At 47.2% G+C, this 20443-nt stretch overlaps 1 long non-coding RNA gene across 2 annotated transcripts; it reads left to right on the top strand.

The window, feature by feature from the left end:
- The first annotated feature begins 3153 nt into the window (after nt 1-3153).
- LOC310754577 lies at nt 3154-20417 on the top strand. 2 transcript variants are annotated; one of them, XR_014543882.1, is made up of 4 exons: nt 3154-3506; nt 6220-7299; nt 18538-18625; nt 20335-20417. It is a non-coding gene; the product is annotated as an uncharacterized lncRNA (long non-coding RNA). The 2 variants fall into 2 exon arrangements; XR_014543883.1 differs by lacking the exon at nt 3154-3506 and adding an exon at nt 4401-4895.
- Nucleotides 20418-20443: the final 26 nt, after the last annotated feature.

The following is a 20443-nucleotide window of genomic DNA, read 5'->3' as shown; positions in this document are numbered from 1 at the left end:
CAGTTGCAGAAGATGTGGTGTCCCTGCAGGGCTTCGTCTTCATGCTACACACCTTCGTCTGTTGCATAACCATGTGGCTTGCAGAGAATCCTATCTAGAACACGCAAGTTGACAAGCTATCTAGCCTTAGGAACTTCTGACCACTGGCCATGTGGAAAGCTACACCACTACGGCCTCCCCAGGGAATGTTGTTGGCATCTGTCTGTTGAGCAGGGGTCTGCAACCTAAGGTCCATGGGCCACAAGCAGCCCACAGGGGTCGTTTAACCAGCCCCCTAGCCGCCTGCTTGGCAAGTCCCCATGTGCTGCGCTAAACTGGCACAGTGCAAGGATTCGCTTTTGCAGTGCCGGAAATTGCGCATGCGCAGACGCCAAAAATTGCGGGCACGCGTGCTCATGCTCCGGCCCACAGACGGATCTCTGCTAGAGTGAACTGGCCCAGGCAAGGTAAACCTTGTCGAGCCCTGGTCTTGAGAGACAATGGAAGAGTGCGTCTTTGGGTGTAAAGTTAAAGCAGTTGGAGAGTCATAGCACCTGACGTGGCTGTAGAGACTGATACAGGAGAGGAAGGTTTTATTGCAGATGATGGCATCCGTTTTTGCTGAAAGACCACCTGGATATATGCTACCCACTGGCTTGTCCTGGGCTGGAAGGATCATATGAGAACTTTTCATCTCAGTTGTGTTTTGCTCACGCAAATAAGGTCTTCCAGGGCTCTGGCCTATCTTGTTTTTCTGACCATGCTGTTTAGTCATGATTCACTACAGGCTGTTTCCCACAGCTCAGCCCTGGGAAAAAGCATAGGGATTGTTTGTAGCGATGATATTTTGTAAATGTCAAGGTTGAGCTAAGCAGGTGTCTGAAGTGCATCCGAGACAAGGGATGCAACACAGCTTCAGCTGAGCCAGGAAAGCCTTGTTGCTCAGGCAAAGCCCCAGACTCAACAGCATATTTCTGTAGCACCTTCCTGTTGGAGAGGGTCCCCAAAGGTGGTCCAGAGCCCCAAAGAAGTGCATTGCTGGGATCGTGTAACAAGCAAAAGACCCCTCCTGTGCATATCGAACCAAATACGAGCCCCAACACTGATGACACCTTTCCAGCCATTAATGATATTGTCAGCCTAACACTGCTTTGAAGTTCCTTATCAAGGATGTATAAAGATCAGATAGGGGAAAAATAATCCATCTGGTATATTTCAATGAAGAAAAAGCTTACCTGTGCCTGATGATGTCCTGGAACATTTAGTACTTGCAAGGACGCTGGAGAACAGTGTGTGTGCTCACCAAACACCCTTCCAAGGACAGATAATACTAGAGCTGTTACAAGTGCTGCTTGCTATATCTTAAGAGCATTGGGGTACCTTATTCAGCCGGAGGGCTGCATTCCCTCATAGGGACCCATGTGGGTAGTGGTAGGTGGTACAGTAGGATACATTCCAACCATTAAAAAACCATAGGGTTTCCAATAATAATAATAATAATAATAATAATTTATTATTTCTACCCCACCCATCTGGCTGGGTTTCCCCAGCCACTCTGTGTGGCTTCCAATAGAAGGTTAAAAATACATTAAACAAGAAGAGCCTGCTGCATCAGACCCAATGGGCCATGTAGTCCAGCATTCTGTTCTCATAGTGACCAACTAGATGCCCACAAAGTGAAGCCCATAAGCAAGGCATGGGCACAAGAGCCTTCTTGTCCCCTCTTGTGGTTTCCATCTCCTTTAGTACCGTCTGGTGCAGCTCATTAGGCACTGCAGATTTGAAATCATTTAAAATACCATAGATTTTATAAGACGACTTTTTAACCCCAGAAAAAAGGTTAAAAAGTCAGGGGTCGTCTTATACGCCGGGTATGGGCAGCGGGCTCTGCGCTGGGAGAAAGTTGCCCGGCATGGAGCGGAGCCCGCCACCCGCTGCTGCTGCAGGCTCCGCACTGGGAGAAAGACAAGGCTTATAAGACGAACCCCCAAATTGCAGCTGCCAATTTGGGGGGTCGTCTAATACGCCCTGTCGCCTAATACGCCGGAATCTACGGTAGCTAGTTTTCCTACCTTGGGCTGGATCTCCTCCTTGCATTGTTTATTCTGTTATCACCAGGTTGGGCACTGTTTTCCTTTTAGGTGAAGGCAGAGGCAAAGTAGGGCTTAAGCAGCTCTGTCTTCTTTCTGTCACCCAAAAGCATTTATCTGTCTTCTCCACAGAGAGGACCTACTACTTGGTTGTTCTTCCTCTTGCTTTGAACATAGCCAAAGAAACCTTTAAAAAAAATAATTAACCTCTCTTGCAAGCCTGAGCTCGTTCTGAGGTTTGGCCTGCCTCACCTTCTCCCTGCAACTGTTGGCTACTTGTGTATACACTTCCTTTGTGATTTTCCCTTTCTTCCATTTTTTTTTAACCCTTCTTAAATCTCCATTCTCCTTATACAGCCACACTGACTTCTTTAGATGCCTCCTACTTTTCTCTTTTGTTTGAATTGTCTGCATTTGGGCTTTCAATTTTTCATCCTTAAGAAACTTCCATCCATCTTGGACTCCCTTCTCTTTGAGTATTTCTGACCATGGGATCTCATCCAGTAGCCCCTTAAGCCGCTGCCATGAGTGCTGGAAGGAAGACCTGCTCCTTGCTGCAAGGCCCTTTTCCACCTGGCCTGGGAGCAGGGACCAGACTCACCCTGCTCAACATAAGAGACTCCTGGGAGGCCAGAGGGACATTGCCTTGCTGTAATCCTGAAGAGCCCAGACTCACTGGAACAAACTCTGGGGTTGGGGCAAATGTCAAAAATGCTTTTAAATGTTTTTTAATAGTTTTAAATCTGTGGCGTTTTAAATGCTGGGTTTTTTTAGTTTGTTTTTGCTCTCTTGTGGCTGGGATAAATGTTTAGCTGGAGCTGGGAATTAGTTTAATTTTAGTTTCTACTGTCTTATTGGTTTATAGTATATTTGTATTCTGTTCTGAAGGGGAGAAGCACAGGTTAATTCTGTGTCCAGGGCAGCTGTCTACCAGCTCCATTTGGTACGCAGGCTGAGACCCTACCTGCCCGCGGACTGTCTCAACCAGAGTGGTGCATGCTCTAATTATCTCCCGCTTGGACTACTGCAATGCGCTCTACGTGGGGCTACCTTTGAAGGTGACCGGGAAACTACAATTAATCCAAATGCGATAGCTAAACTGGTGACTGGGAGAGGCCACCAAGACCATATAACATCGGTCTTGAAAGACCTACATTGGCTCCCAGTATGTTTCCGAGCACAATTCAAAGTGTTGGTGCTGACCTTTAAAGCCCTAAACAGCCTCAGTTCTGTACACCTGAAGGAGTGTCTCCACCCCCATCGTTCTGCCTGGACATTGAGGTCCAGCGCCAAGGGCCTTCTGGTGGTTCCCTCACTGCAAGAAGTGAGGTTGCAAGGAGCCAGGCAGAGGGCCTTGGTAGTGGCGGCCTGTGGAACACCCTCCCATCAGATGTCAAGGAAATAAACTGCTATCTGACTTTTAGAAGACATCAGAAGGTTTCTGATATTTGATGCTTTATCATGTTTTTAATACTCTGTTGGGAACCACCCAAAGTAGCTGGGGAAACCCAGCCAGATGGGCAGGGTGTAAATAATGTATTATTATTATTATTATTATTATTATTATTATTATTATTATTACTACTACTGAAGAAACTAATTAAATATATGTAGCATTGACTCATTTGAAGAGGCACTATTATGAGTATGTAGATACTGGCTCAAGGACTAAATAAAAGAAAACCACATAACTTTGTTACAGAAATATCCGCCCTCACTTCCCCACAGGTAGGCGGGGTTTGCGGCACCGAGTGGGGCTCCCTGGGCGGCTTCCACCCACCTGCTTGAGCCGGCCTTTGACCCAATGGATGGCCGGCCAGGGGTGGGCCTAAGGCCAAAAGAAAAGAGGCTGACTCCTTGGCTCAAGCCTCAGGCTGTGAGGGTGGCCTTCTCGCCTCTGTGCAGCTAGGCTGCAGGTGCGGCATGCTTGCTTGCCCTGCTCGCCTTTCAGCGGCGGCAGGAGGGCACTGCAGGCCTGAGCGGGCTGCGTGGGCCCGACTAGGCCGCAGGTGCGGCCTGCTGGGTTTTACGTCAGTGGGGGGTGGCATTGCTGCCAGCCACCGGTGTTGCTGACTTGAGTGAGTGGCGTGGGTCCCAGCCAGGCCACATGGCCGGCCTGCTTGTTTTGCGGGGGTGGGTGCTTGGCATAGCTCCCCTGGCGCTGCTTACCCTGATGGCCTGGCTGCTTACCTTCTCCCCTGGTGGCCGCTGCTTACCCCAATAGGGCTTGGCACTAACTATCTGGGCATCGCAGAAAAATGGCAGGGGACTCTGCAGCTTTAGCATATGGTGAGCTGTTCTGCGAGAGGGCGGCTTGGGACATCAAGGACAATGATCTTTGGTCCGAAGTAGTGGCCCCAAACTTCCAAAAAGGGCTTTCGAGGAGAAGTCAGGCAAACCCCACTCCAAAGTGCAAAGGGTGGCTATGTCAACTTGTTGGGAGTTTAATAATGGGTTGTGCAGCAGAGACAGATGCCGTTTTGAACATGCTCGCGAGCGCTGCAGTGGTCCTCACTCACGGACTGTTTTCGGGCTAAGCCCCCTTTTTGTAGTTTTTGAAAAACAGGATCAGGGAGTAGAGCCAAGATGCCAAGGGAGACTCTGGAGCCTCTACCTCCAGAGCCTAGCAAGCCAAGGCTACCTCCCAAAAATTAGTTTTTTTCCGTCCTAGCCCCAACCCCTGTCCACCTCTCCGTGATGTTACCATTATTACAAGCTTATCCCAACAGGACCGCAGCCAACTACTTGGAGGCAGGGTTCCAATATGGCTTCCACATCCCTGTCTCCAGTTCACCGGTATCCAGAACCCCTCCCAATCAAAAGTTGGTAAGGGAAATGCCCCTTGTTGCATTTAACAAAATTGAAAAAGAGTGGCGTTTAGGCAGGGTGGCCAGCCCTTTCCCGGCCCCACCGTTCAAAAAGTTTATAGTTTCCCCTCTTGGCATAGTGCCCAAAAAACTTCCTGGTGAGTTCTGCATGATGCACAACCTGTCTTATCCTAGGGGTGGGTCTGCAAATGATGCCATAACGCGGGAGCATTGTTCAGTTAAATATGTGTCCTTGGACGTAGCCATCAAAATGATCAGGGAATTGGGCCCTGGGGCCTTATTGGCAAAATGCGACATCGAGTCAGCCTTTCGGCTGCTCCCAGTTCATCCTGAAGATTTTTGGCTCCTAGGGATAGCTGGCATTTTGACAAGGCTATGCCCATGGGTTGCTCTGTGGCCTGTGCGGCCTTTGAAACTTTCAGCACATTTATTGAATGGCCTTCAAAACTACATCTGGTTCCCCTTTTATGGCCCATTACCTGGATTACTTTCTGATTATGGCGGCCCCAGACTCCCCTGCTTGCGCCCTATCCTTAGCTACATTCATGCGCCTTGCGGCTGACTTTGGCATACCTCTGGCTGCTGAAAAGACTGAGGGCCCTTCTACTATCCTTTCCTACTTGGGTATTGAACTGGACACAATTCGGCAGTCATCGCGCCTCCCGCAGACCAAGCTGGAATCCTTGAAAGCGTTGCTGGAGGCAACACTCAGGGTTAAAAAGACCACCCTTTCCCAGGTGCAATCCCTATTGGGTCATCTTAATTTTGAATGTACGGTAGTTGCGCCAGGCCGTGCCTTTTGTGCCCGTCTGGCACGGCTCACGGCTGGAGGGGTAGCCCCTCACCATCACATCAGGGTGACAAAGCAGATAAAGGACGATCTGAGGGTTTGGCTTGCATTCCTGCAGGATTAAATGGGGTTTCATTTTGGCCTTAACCCTGGGGTGGAGTTCCAGGTCCATTCTGATGCTTCTGGCCACTTTGGCTTTGGTGTGTTCTTCAGAGGACATTGGTGTGCCCAGCCATGGCCATCTTCTTGGCATGCAGCAGGCATCACTCGGGATCTAACATTTCTGGAGTTTTCCCCTATTCTAGTCGCCATTCGCATCTGGGGAACCCTCTTCTTGAATTCCAGGGTCTGTTTCTGGTCCAGCAGTCAAGCGGTGGTAAGAGTTATATCTAGGCAGTCAGCAAAGTCCATGAGGGTCATAAGGGTGCTGCGCCTGTTTGTGCTGGAGTGCCTGTGGCACAGTATTTATTTCACTGCCCGCTTCATACCTGGCCTTAACAATAACATTGCTGATGCACTGTCTCGTTTCCAGATGGAGCGTTTCTGCGAGCTGGCGTCAGAGACAGCCCAGACCTCAGACGCCTTCCCAGACAATCTGTGGGAGATTGGAAGCGAGAAGTAAACCAGGGAGTATTGTCAGCAATAGCACCCTCCACTAGACGTTCTTATTCCAGGGCCTGGAACACCTTCGGGCGTTTTCGTGGCACCAAAACACATTGCACTTCCGAGGAGGAGGTGCTTCAATTCATGGTGCTCCTAAAGCGCAAGGGCCTTGCCATAAAACTTTAATGCTTTACAGGGCAGCTATCTCATTCTTTTGTAAATTCCTTCATTGGCCAGACCCCTGTGACAGCTTCCACGTCAAGAAGCTGCTGGCTGGGTGGCGTGTCATTTCCCCACGTCAGGATGGCAGGAAGCCTATCACTATCGATACACGCAATCTAATTTGGAATAAACTACCAGAGATCTGCTGGTCAAATTTCGAAACACGTCTCTTTCGGGCTGCATTCTCCCTAGCCTTTTTTGGCGCTGTGTGCATTGGGGAGTGTTTGGCTGGGTCTCCTCAATCAGGGCTGGCAGACACTGACATTAAGTCCGCCCATTGAATGTCAAGATTCGGTCCTCAAAAACTGACCAATTGCAGAAAAGGGTCATGCTGGCGCTGTCCCCGACAGAACAGCTGGGCCCCTGCCCATATCATGACACACGCTGCTTCTTCAGGGTCCGGCCTCAGTGCAAGGGCCCTTTCTTCATTCATTCAAACACGCGGCCGTTGATGTGGTCACAATTCACAGCAGTCTTACGCAAAGCCTTATTGGCTTGTGGCATTAGTCCCCAGGAATATTCCGGGCACTCCTTCCGTATCAGGGCTGCCACTTCAGCGGCGGTACAGGGTTGGGACCCTGCCCACATCAAGACACTGGGGTGCTGGCGCTCTGCAGCCTACAAAAGCTACATTTGTCCCGGCTCCTCCTCCTTACCGCTTGCAATTTAATTTTCTTACAGGTTCACCCTCCATGAAGATCTGGGTTATAGGCCACAGCATTGTCCATTGGGCAGCGGATTATGCATGTTCACACAGTGGTGGCATAACCTTAACATCCTCCCCAAGGTACGCATTTATTGGATTGCCCAGTGGGGCATGCGTTGGCGGAGCTTGATACCCATGCTGTGTAGTGCCACGGCGGTGCATGGCCCTCCGAGGGTCGTGATTATTCATGCGGGAGAGAACGATCTAGTGGAACAAAAAGGCATTGCCCTGACCCTTGCTGCAAGGGCAGATATAAAAAGCTTGCATGCCTTGTACCCGACAATGACTATTGACTGGTCCAATCTACCCTGTCTGCACTGGAGGGGGGCTTCCAATCCCTCTCGCATCAATTATGCTGTGGGAAAAATTAACAGGGCCATGCGCAATACCATGCGGCAAATTGGTGGGTTCTCTATCCCACATCCAACCATCACAGCAGATAGAGTTGACCTATTCCAGGAGGATGGAGTGCACCTGACCCCACTAGGACTTGGCGGTGAGGCCACTTAGGCCCTCGGGTGGCGATTTTTAGGCCTTGGCAAGGTAGCCTTTAGTCTAACATCAAGTCAGAGGGGATGCATTCATGCTCCCTCCCCATGCGGCGGCGTTTGCAGGGCCCGTTAAAGGGCAAAACCCGGGAGTCCCTGGCCCTAGAGCGGCGGCATGTAGGTCAAACTCCCGGGATGAGGTCGGTGGAAAGGCATGCTGTGTAAGTTTGCGCTTTGCAGTCCCTCTCACTGGACCTCATCTGCCTGCATATCCTCAGCCAGGCGGGCTGAGAGGGTTACCTGCCAAGGCCTGTGCCAAGTTCCCCACTTCTGAAGCTCAATAAAGTTGTGGCCAATTTGAACCCAAACTCTGGTCTCTTGTCTCATCATTTGGAGTAAAGGGGTAGGCACCACAGACAGGGTTTAGCACATGTGCCCACAATCAAAGTCAGAAATGGTGAAATGTGTTATGCCTCTCAGAAAATTCACAGTGCCTTTGTTAGCTTTTTATTCTCATCTCTATTCCTCAGATAATCCTTCCACTTCAGAGATCGGTGATTATTTGTGCAAAGTGAATTTTAAACCAATGCAGCATAAAAATCTGCTAAACATTCCCGTCACTTCGGATGTGTTGTTAGATTTGTAAACAGGGGTGTCAAACTGTACTTTATACAGGATTTATCATTGTAGTAGATCATGGTATTAGTAAAGTTGATCTCATTCAATATAACCCAGCCTCTTGGTTGCCGCCTCAACAGTCAGCAGCAAAGATGGTTCTGGCCTTTTCTCTTTTCTTGTTCCCATCAAATCCCTGCCCAAACCCCTCCCATCTGCCTGCTATCCCTAGTCTAGTTTTTTTAGAGGCACATTTTTCCTGTGAGCAAAGCCTTCCCCCTCCCCGTCACCTTGGCAACCCCTGCCTGCCCTGGCCCAAGGATTCCTCTGTGATGGGGTCATCAACACCTTTTGTCATGCTAATGCCTCTATCCTAGGTGAGGCCCTGGTTTGGAAAGGAAACTTAGCCTGTATTTTTCCACTGGCCTGGAATCTTACATTCAATACTCCAAATAATTAGCTACATCCTTACATTGATTAATTTATTCGGTTGGGGGGGTCTTCCCCCCCCCAAAAAACTTATAACAATATTATTTCAACTACTAAATAATCAGAGGAAACTGTTGGGATTTTAATAGACTACCAAAAATAAATAAATATTGGTATTATAAGAATTGCTCATCTGTTCTCCTTTAAGATGCATTGACTATAAGTACAAAAACCCTAGATTTCTAACTGTTAGTTAGCTCTCCAAGTTCCAACAAGCAACTTCACTTTACGCAACACTCTGCTTCACCTCAAGACAAGCCTCTCTCTCTTGCTTTGCATTTGGTGTGAGTTCTGTGGCAAATTGGTCATGCTCACGTTCTTTATGCTTTGGGCGACAGGGATTTGTTTACTGTTTAGATCAAGATGTGCATGAACTGTATGAGATGCACTATGTTTCAGCTGGTGTTATTTATCATTAAGGATCAAGCAGGAAAATTATAAAACAAATAACTTTCATTTGAACAAGGTTTCCCTCCATGCCACTAAGTTTATCTCCTTCTCTTCTGTCCTAACCATCTTACTTAGTGCCACAAACACTGATGCATATTTCCTGCATATTTGATGGGCGTAGGACCTGATCCAAACTTTTTGAGAAATTATTTCTAAAGAAATGTCTAATATTGTACATCAACAGGTTTTGCCCGACACAGCACTATCTCTTCTTTCATTAGAAAGTGATAGCAATTCCTGTTGGCTGTGGCAAGGATATACTTAACGTGCTTCATTCTCTCAATTCCACTTCATTAGACAGAGCAGCCAAGTGGAAGATACGTTCAGGTCTTACTATCCAAAACTGGTTTGCTAGAATTTGAGAAAAAGCACACTTAGAGTCACTATCTCAATACAGTAGAATGCTTTAAGGGTCAAGTTAAAAAGGACATTTTTGTTACAGAAAAATGTGGGGTTGGCTTTTATAGCTCAGCTCCCCATCAAGGGGCACAGTGTCCCCTGTCCATTATCGGTCAGAGAAGAATAGATGAAGGCAGGATCCAGGGAAAACAAGGCAGATCTTTTTTTTTCTGTTGCAGGAGAGCCCACCCTCCCTTGCAAGGCAGTGAGGACCCAGAACAAGGGTGTGCAAGAACTTTTAAAGACTTTAGAAATTGCCCAGCCCCTTAGCCAAAGACCACCCAAAAAACATACACCTGTCACATGAAGAGAACAGAAATTTGAGAGTGTGTAGCTTGCCTCTTGTCTGGCAAGATATCTACTCATGGTCACTGATTGCATTTACCAGGCGAGCCTGAGCCATTCTTTTGAGCTGGTAAATATCTTATTTCCTGAATCCAGGTCACAGGCCTACCCTATTCATACGCAAAATATGTTCTTAAGACAGGATTTGTAAGTGAAAAGAACTACTGGGAAAGGTTTTCCCAAGACATTTCCTTCTGCAGAAGAAATATTTAGAGTCATTAGGAGAGCCAAGATGGCTTTTGGGATTGTTCTGTTTGCTAAAATATAGTGTAATCTTCGCAGGGAATATTTCCGAAATTCTGAAGGGTGAAGAGCTGGTTTTTTGTGGAGTATATGTCTGCTATGTGTGCGTACCCTACAATTTTATAACAGTTTGAAACAACATGGTTTATGTTTATTATTTATGTCAACAAGTCAGCTTCCTTGATTAAACTTCCATTGACACATGTATCCCTGGGGGAGGGGGTTATTTGCACATGTGAGTTATGCTATTTGTATTTACCTTAATACAAATACATTTGTATTTACTTGGTACAGAAGACAGCTTAAACACCATTTTTGTTTGGTTATGCTTGGGATTCAATTGTAGTTTTTATATGTCTATTGAAAATCAATAACATACATTTTTTAAAAAAAGACTGATGCTTTTTGAAAGCGCGTTTAAGATCTATTAATTTATTATCTTTCATATTCTGTTTTTCATCCTCTGCTACACCTGAACTAATTTCAAGGAGCCATAGCTTAGTAGCAGAGAATTTGCTTTGCATGTAGACAGTCCCAGGCTTAATCACTGGATCTCCAGGCAGCACTGGGTGAGCACTGGCTGAAACCCTGGAGAGCTGCTGCCGGTCAGTGTACACAATACTGAGCTAGAAGGACCAACAGTCTGGCTCACTATAGCTCAACTTCATCAGTTGCTTATGCATACAGCCTTATCTGGCAAGGCAATCTGCACCATGCTGTTGTCTGCAAAATGAGGCTGGTAGTCTTCCTGAAGGATTATTCAGTGCTTTAAAATAGAACAGTTAAGAGCGAAAGCATAGGGTCATGCTGACCTTGAAAAACATAAGCCAATCAGAAAAGGGTAAGTGCCAGGTAACTTCACGTTCTGTACTATGACGTCAAGTGTGGCCTTGCAGGATGGTAACTCTATCTCCCTGTTGCATCCACCTCCCAGGAAAGGCAGCGGTGCTATGCTCTCTGCTGTATCTTCACAAACACTATTTTGCACTGCCTGGTAAGAAGAGTGTCAGAGTTTAGTGACAAAAGCCGAAGACACTTTGCTGCCTGGAATGATACTAGGAAATAGCATCCCCTAGGAATGGTAGTTTGTTAAGGTTTTGTGTTTTTTTTTAAATAAATTTTTATTAGAGTTTTACAGAAAAGAAAAATAGAAATTCTCAGAATAAGAAACCATAAGTTACAGAAAAAAGAAACACAATAAAAATACAAAGAAAAAAATCACAACTAGTTAAGAAAAGTTACATTTAAGCAAAGAAAAATAAATAAATAAAACAAATCCATTTTTCCCAATGACCTCAGATTCATATGCTTATGTTCTTGACCTCCTCACGCCTCCCCCCTTTGTATTCCCATTTAGATATTTAATTCAGCAAATTCTTACCCTTTTTCAAATATTTAAGCTTTATACCATAACATATTCTATATCAATATTTTCAACCAATCATCAATACCTTTTTTTCATAATCTTATTAACTTTTATCACTAATTACCACTTATTACCATTCCAAGCACAGTTTTAGCATTCATTAATTTTATAGTATTTCTGAAGATAGTCTTTGAATTTCTTCCAGTCTTCTTCCACCAACTCTTCTCCCAGGTCTCGGATTCTGCCAGTCATTTCCGCCAATTCCATATAGTCCATCACCTTCATCTGCCACTCTTCCAGGGTGGGTAACTCTTGTGTCTTCCAATACTTTGCGATAAGAATTCTTGCTGCTGTTGTTGCATACATAAAGAAAATTCTGTCCTTCTTTGGCACCAATTGGCCCACCATGCCCAGGAGAAAGGCCTCTGGCTTCTTAAGAAATGTATATTTAAATATTTTTTTCATTTCGTTGTATATCATCTCCCAGAAAGCCTTAATCCTTGGGCATGTCCACCAAAGGTGAAAGAATGTTCCTTCATTCTCTTTACACTTCCAACATTTATTGTCGGGCAAATGGTAGATTTTTGCAAGCTTGACTGGTGTCATGTACCAGGTAGTTTGTTAAGGTTTTGAGTTAGAGTGCGGATAGGAAATGTGAGGCTCAGGGACCAAATACAGTGGTACCTCGGATTAAGTACTTAATTCGTTCCGGAGGTCCGTTCTTAACCTGAAACTGTTCTTAACCTGAAGCACCACTTTAACTAATGGGGCTCCTGCTGCTGCTGTGCTGCTGGAGCACGATTTCTGTTCTCATCCTGAAGCAAAGTTCTTAACCCGAGGTACTATTCCTGGGTTAGCGGAGTCTGTAACCTGAAGCGTATGTAACCCGAGGTACCACTGTACAGCCCTTACAGGTCTCTCTGTTGGGCCTCAGGCCTGCCTTGCACCCTTTTTGAGTGTGTTTGACGCACTGAAATGTGTCTTTGGCTGGAGAAAAGGTCCTGTGGTTTGTGGTCTCACTTTGCCCCAACTTCCTCACTCCCTCCTCCCCCCCCCACTTTCTTTTTCAGTTCTGCTGAATGACCTCTCTCTCACCTTTGCACCCTTGCTTACTCAGTTGGAAGGAGAGACTGAAGCTCCTCTCTTGCAAATCTGAGAGGGAGCCTGCCTACCAGGAGGCAGCTGCACACACGCTGCATTTCACTTCCGCAGGACTTTATGAGTTGCTCATTTGGAAGGAAGAGAAAGTAAAGATGCTATGAAATGGGGAGGAGAAATGTTGTGCTGAAGCAAGGTGGAATGAAATGGTGAAGGAAAATGTGGGGGGCGGGTTGGGGTGGAGAGGGAAAGCATGAATGCAGAAAAGCAAGGAGAACAAACTGCGGAAGGAAAATAGGGTTCAGGGAGGGGAGGGAAAGCGAAGGGCAGCAAGGGGGGGCATGGTAGTGGGCGCACAGAGCAGGGGGGAAGAGGCAGCCACATCTGAATACGCCCACCACCCTGCCAGGAATTGCCCTTGCCAAATAACGGTCAAACCATGACCAGAGTGCACTGCATTTGAGGCAAATATAATAAATAATAATAATAATAATAATAATAATAATAATAATAATAATAGAGCCCTGGACACAGAATTGACCTGCGCCTCCATGGACAGCTGTGAGTCCAAAATAACCCCCGGGCTGCGCACCTGGTCCTTCAGGGGAACAGTCACCCCATTCAGGATCAGGGAGTTCTCCACACCTGCCCGCCTCCTGTCCCCCCAAAACAAAACTTCTGTCTTGTCAGGATTCAACCTCAATCTGTTAGCCACTATCCATCCTCCAACTGCCTCCAGAAACTCACACAGGACCTTCACTGCCTTCACTGGTTCTGATTTAAAAGAGAGGTAGAGCTGGATATCATCCGCATACTGATGAACACCCAGCCCAACCCCCCTGATGATCTCTCCCAGTGGCTTCATATCGATATTAAAAAGCATGGGGGAGAGGATGGAACCCTGAGGCACCCCACAAGTGAGAGCCCAGGGGTCCAAACACTCATCCCCCAACACCACTTTCTGGACATGGCCCAGGAGAAGAAGCAGAAGCACTGTATAACAGTGCCGCCAGCTCCTCTAGACAGTCCAGAAGGATGTTATGGTCGATAATACTAAAGAGATCCAGCAGAACTTAGAAACAGCTTTCACCATTGTCAGTCAATAGCCCTGGATAACTCCGCATTCCAACGGGCCACCAGGGAATCGGCTGAAAGGCCATCAACATGGGATAAACATCCCCTATCATTCTCTGGAAACCATTTGGATCCATTAAGTGGCAGAACAAACCATCGGAATCGATCCCATCTCCTTGCAGAGAGGAGGGGTTGTGGAGAAGTCCAGTAGCACCAGGAAGTGATCCAACCATGGCACTTCTTTTGTTTCATTTTTACTTAGTGTCAGATCATCCACATCCATAAAGGTCTAACACCAGGTCTAAGGCATGTCTGTAACTATGAGTTGGGCCAAACAAGGACAGCGCTATGGAGGCCACGCTTTCCATGAAGTCCCAAATGGCCCCTTGTAAGGTTGTGTTGGATGCGGGTGGCGCTGTGGGTTAAACCACAGAGCCTAGGACTTGCCGATCAGAAGGTCGGCGGTTCGAATCCCCACGATGGGGTGAGCTCCCGTTGCTCAGTCCCTGCTCCTGCCAATCTAGCAGTTTGAAAGCACCTCAACGTGCAAGTACCGTATTTTTTGCCCTATTGGACGCACCGGCCCATAGGACGCACCTAGTTTTCAGGGGGGGAAATCAAGGAAAAAAATATGACTTCCCCCCTGCAGCTCTGGGAACAGCGGACAGGCTGCACGCAGCCTGTGCGCTACTCCAAGACCTTCTCCCTGCTTTTGCGGGAGGTGGTGGAATTCCCCCACCTCCCGCAAAAGCCCACAGGAGCCGTGCGCGACTCCTACAGGCTTTTCGACCAGGAGGGAGAAGGGACTGAAACGGCCAGTCAGTCCCTTCTCCCTCCTGGGGAAAAGCCCCCAAGAGCGGCGCGCTCTTCAAAGGGTGCGCGGCTCCTGCGGGCTTTTCTACGAGGTGGGGGAATTCCCCCACCTCCTAGAAAAGCCAGCAGAAGCCGCGGAGCCCCTTTAAAGAGCGTGCGGCTTTTGCCTGCTTTTGCGGGAGGTGGGGGAATTCCCCCATCTCCCGCAAAAGCCCACAGGAGGGTTGGAGAGTAGCGGGAAGGCGTCGCACGCCTTCCCGCTGCCCCCCATTCTCTGGGGCTGGCGATGGGGGAAGCGCTGCTCCCCCCCGCCAGCCTCCAACCCGGGTTGGAGAGTAGCGGGAAGGCGTCGCGCGCCTTCCCGCTGCCCCCCATCCTCTGGGGCTGGCGATGGAGGAGGCGCTGCTTTCCCCCACCGCCAGCCTCAAAGAACAGACTCTCCTGGCTTCAGCAGAAGCAACGCAAAGCCTCCGGAGCGCAGGCTTTGGAGGCTTCCCGTTGCTATCGCTGAAGCCAAGGAGCCTGCATTCGCCCCATAAGACGCACACACATTTTCCCTTCATTTTTGGAGGGGGAAAAGTGTGTCTTATAGGGCGAAAAATACGGTAGATAAATAGGTACCGCTCCGGCGGGAAGGTAAACGGCGTTTCCGTGCGCTGCTCTGGTTCGTCAGAAGTGGCTTAGTCATGCTGGCCACATGACCCAGAAGCTGTACACCGGCTTCCTCAGCCAATAAAGCGAGATGAGTGCCGCAACCCCAGAGTCGTCTGCGACTGGACCTAATGGTCAGGGGTCCCTTTACCTTTACCTTAAGGTTGTGTCAGCATGGGTGTTAAAATCCTCTAGGACCAACCAAACTAGGTGTCTCCAGGACAACATCCGCCACAACCTGAAGCAGCTCGGGCAGGGAATCCTTGTTGCAGTGGGGAGGTCAGTACACCAAAAGGTGTACTGCCCCTATTGCCCACCTTCCAGAACATGCATTCAGAAAACTGGGTCTTCCCAATAGGATGCCAGGTATAAGCTAATGACTTCTTAAAAATCACTGCAACCCGCCCTCCCCACGCATATGACCTGGGTTGCTGTGTACAAGAAAAGCCTGGTGGGCAAGCAGTGGCAAGTACAGTATGACATCATATGGGGACTTCCGGCGAGGAAAAATGGCAGGCGCCACGGCAGCGAGCAGCTCCTGAAGCCAGCCAGAGCCAACTGCCCTACCGGCTGGCTCCAGGCTGCTGCTTGCCGCCTCCGCCGCCACTGCCAAAGGGAAACTGGGGACGTCAGGCAGTACAGATCTCCTGCCCCCTTCCCCCTTTGTTTTGACTCATCAGGGGAGGCTCAGGAGTTGCGGGCGGGCAGCCGTTGCCTAGTTTATGTTTCACAAGGTGCGAAAGAAGGGCTTTGCACCTTGCCTGGCAGAGAAACCATGTGCCTTGCGACCCTCCTGGGCAACGGCCGCCCGCCTGTGACTCCTGAACCTCCCCCGATCAGTCAAAACAAAGGGGGCAGGGGGTGGCTCGGGAGTCACAGGATGGCAGCGCGCCATTGCCCAGTTTTTTTAAAAACTCTGTGCATTTATGTTTCACAGGGTGTGAAAGAAGGGCTTTGCACCTTTATACAATATGCTCGTGTGCTTGGGCCCAGGGTCTTTTGCCTCACCATCCCCACTACTGACTCCCTGTTGCTACTTAAAAAAAAAAAAAAAGTGTCCCCGGATTCATTGAAAAAAATCTGGTAACCATAAAGTACAGGCCCATCTGACCTGGGATTGCACAGCAGCACCTTAAGTTCATGTGCCCTGCCTGATGTGTTGGACTAGTGATCATCTGAGTGAGACCCATAGTTGGCATGGAGACCATGAAGTCTTGGGCTGCTTCTTCAGCAGCCTCCATGTGGATATTGAAGTCACCCCGAACAATTGTGTTTGGGTCCTCCAACAATGCCCTAGAGACTACCTCAGCCAGCCCAGTCAGGGATGCAGCTGCGCACCAGGGTGGTCAATAGACTGGCAGCACCCCCGATCTGTTTCTCTCATCCAAATCCAGCTGCAGACCCTCTAAGCCCATTCTGAGGTCAAGTGATTTTCTGGTCAAGGAGATTGTACTTGTATGGAGAATAGCAACCTTTGATTAGCCTGGTGCTGTACCATGTACTCAGCTGGGCACAGCTGGGTAAGTTCAGTCTGACCCAGAACACTCAACCAAGTCTTGGTAATGCAGACTTGATCTGTCCATTCATCCATGATCAGATCATGGATAAGCGTGGTCTAATGGTGGCCTGGCATTCAGCAACAGCACCACTAGACCTGAGGGCTCAGTGGATATGCTAAAGGAGTCAAAGGGCTGGAACTAGAAATGGAGACCAAACACTTGGGTGGTGGTCAGCACCTCCACTCCAACTGTACCTTCCTCTGCCCACAATCAATGAGATTGGAGCAGCAATTTCACCACTTCTTGCTACCTGCCCACTCAGACACATTAGTGTACCACATTAGTACCACATTAGTGTCCTTGTATACAGCTGAGGGCCACAGGCAGAAAACGAAGGCCCAGTAGTATGTGTATCCCATGTTGTCAGAAAGAAGATGATAAATCCTCTTCAACTCTCCTCCCCTTGCCTCTCACTTAAGGGGAACCCCACTAAACCAAACTCCCCCTCAGTCAGGCTTTCACCCCGGGTGAGGGTCACAGGCCTGTCTACCACAGTGGCCTGCGAAATCCTATACAGTGGTACCTCAGGTTACAGGTGCTTCAGGTTACAGGTGCTTCAGGTTACAGACTCCGCTAACCCAGAAATAGTACCTTGGGTTAAGAACTTTACCTCAGGATGTGAACAGATATTGCACGGCCACGGTGCAGCAGCAGCGGGAGGCCCCATTAGCTAAAGTGGTACCTCAGGTTAAGAACGGACCTCCGGAACGAATTAAGTTCTTAACCCAAGGTATCACTATTTTTTTAATGTATTTTTTATTAAAGATTTTATTGATTTACAAAGGTATGTGCAATGTCTCCTGCTTTCATCCTGCTGCCGGGGAGAGGCTGCGTGGAGCTATCCTGTAAGCCAGGACAGCAAGCGGGATCGCGGAGCTGCAATCCCGCTTGCTGTCCTGGCTTCTGGCTTAGCTGCGCGCAGCTTCTCCCAGGCAGGGGGAGCCTTCATCCCCCTGCCCAGGAGAGACTGTGCAAGGCTAAGGCTCCCCCAAGAGCAACGCTCCCTTTAAAGAGCGCGCGGAGCATGTGTGCAGCTCTTGGGGGCTTTTCCCTGAGGAGAGGAGCCCTTCTCCTTCCTCAGGGAAAAGCCCCCAAGAGCCACACACACGCTCCACACGGCTCTTTAAAGGGAGCGCTGACCAGAGCCTCCTGCCTGCATTCGCTCCATAAGACGCACACACATTTCCCCTTACTTTTTAGGAGGGGAAAAGTGCATCTTATAGAGCGAAAAATACGGTAATATATGTGGGGTTTTGTGTTACACTGTATTTTGACTGACAGTGGGGGCACTCCTGCCCTGTGGCAACCCAAAGTAGCAACCACATTCGGGGTCAACCTTGCTACATGCGACAGGCCCTGGATCCCACCCACACCCCAGCTGTATCGACTCAGCCAGCAACCAAACAGTACAAAACACCTATCATCAGCCAGAAAAACTTCCCAGCAGGCATGCAGCAAACATACCAGTACAGACAACACACAAGATTGATGCAGGCAGAGCACATACACACACACAAACACTTGCTGGCTGGAGGAGCAACCCAAACAGGGGTCAAGGTAGTGCAAATGAGTCCTTTCTTGCCGAGTCCTCTGTAGGTCTTCTTCATAGAATCATAGAATTGTAGAGTTGAAAGGGACCCCAGGGTCATGTAGTCCAACCTCCCGCAATGCAGGAATAAATATTTTTTACTTAACTTTTAACATTTTTTTATTTATTATAACATTTCAGTAAAAAAGTAATATAATAAAGGTGAGGGAATGGGAACACAAAGCACAGCAAATCTAAAAGTACTTAAAACTGTGGCACAGAACAATATGTACGTCTGTAACAATTACAGTTATTCTAACAAGTGTAAATATATTAATAAATTGTTATGCTTATTATAAATGGATTCTAAATATCATTATATTTATCAACACACAATCGACATCTAAAAGTAAATGGTTCATATTTTGCAAGTGTACTCATATCTTCTATCCGTCGTCCAGAGAAGGCCATGGCATTTTCTTTCCAATGTATCAATATCAGTCTTTTAGTAGAAGTAAAGGTGTGTAAAAGTCCATTTATGTTGGTATGTGGTTTAGAATAACACTGTCATCTGACAATTTTAATTTCCCTCCCAAAGTAACATTTATACATCTTAATACTTCCCTCCAAAATTTTTAAAGCGTATGACATTGCCTAAACAAACGTTTCAAAGAAGCATTTTCCTTATCACATCACCAGCAGTGTGCTGTTGTAGAAAGTCCATTTCTGTAAAAACGTAGAGTCCAATAAATTCTAAACATTACTTTTTGTTGTATAAGACACTGTTTATAATCTAATGACACGCTAGCTACCAAAGTTAAAACAGTGTCCCACTGCATCAGTTCATTATGCCATTTGTTTCTCAGAAGTTGTACATCAAACTGACTAATTGAAACCAGTATAAAAAGCAACCACTGGCTTTTTCATCTCAGTGAATTTAGTCAATTGTTCTAATATCTGAGGCATGATAGTTGCTGTAAAAGCTGCTGATACGAACAAAATATAGTAACGTACAGTATGTTGCAACTGCAAGTATTGCCATTGGGCTGAATCCGGACCAATTGGTATTTTTCTTTTAATATAACATACCTGTAGAATTCATCATTCTCATCTAACAATTGTTGTTTTAACTCTCAACATAGGTGCACCATATGGCATCTTAACCCATTTAATAAATTCCAAAGAGAACCTGGATCTGTTTAATGTATCCTGCATATAATGTTTATGGATTTTATCATAAGCTTTTTCAGCATCTAACGATAAGGTCACAAACTGGTGTTTATTTTTATATAAATCTATTAGACCAATATTTTCTGATGCTTGCCTAGTTTTTATAAACCCTGCCTGATCATTTCTTGTTATAGATCACCTGTAAGCTCTGTTTATGATTTAGTCTGAGAACCGTTACAGAAATGCGATAAATAATAATAAATAATAAATAAACAAGATACACCTATATGCCCAAAGTTAGAGTCAGGTAACCCAACTGTCTGCACACTGATGTCAGGTGTGGCCAGGCATGATGGCAGCCCTACCTCCCTGTTGCAGCCAGTCATGAAAGGTAGCAATGTTGTGCCTTCAGTGCCGTCTCTGACATCAGTTGGCACTGCTTGAAACAGAAGTGTTATAGTTTAGAGGCAACACTTAGAATTTTGCTTCCTTTCCCCCTGCCTGCTAGCAGGTTCTGAAAGCACCACCCCAGTTCCTTGTACATCAATGAAGTTAGATTCAGTTAGGTAGCCATGTTGGTCTGACGCAGTCAAAATATATATAAAAATTGTCCAGTAGCACCTTAGAGACCAACTAAGTTTGTTCTTGGTATAAGCTTTCGTGTGCATGCACACGAAAGCTTATACCAAGAACAAACTTCGTTGGTTTCTAAGGTGCTACTGGACATTTTAAATTTTTTAATATATATATCAATGAAGTTATTATCCCCAGTATTTTGTGTCCTGCCCCCACTCCCACACTCTGAAATATTGTCTCTCTCCTCTTCAGGACTCAGTTTAAAGTTATTCTGATAAGGTTTGCAAACACATTCTTCCCAGCCGCTGCGAGGTGCAGTCCATCTCTTGCCGGACGTCCTCCTCCCTGGAAGTGGATAACA

Source organism: Podarcis filfolensis, assembly GCF_964270895.1.
Source record: "Podarcis filfolensis genome assembly, chromosome: Z".
In the NCBI taxonomy this organism is placed as follows: domain Eukaryota; kingdom Metazoa; phylum Chordata; class Lepidosauria; order Squamata; family Lacertidae; genus Podarcis; species Podarcis filfolensis.
The sequence above is the reverse complement of the archived record's forward strand: the minus strand, read 5'-3'. Positions and strand labels throughout refer to the sequence as shown.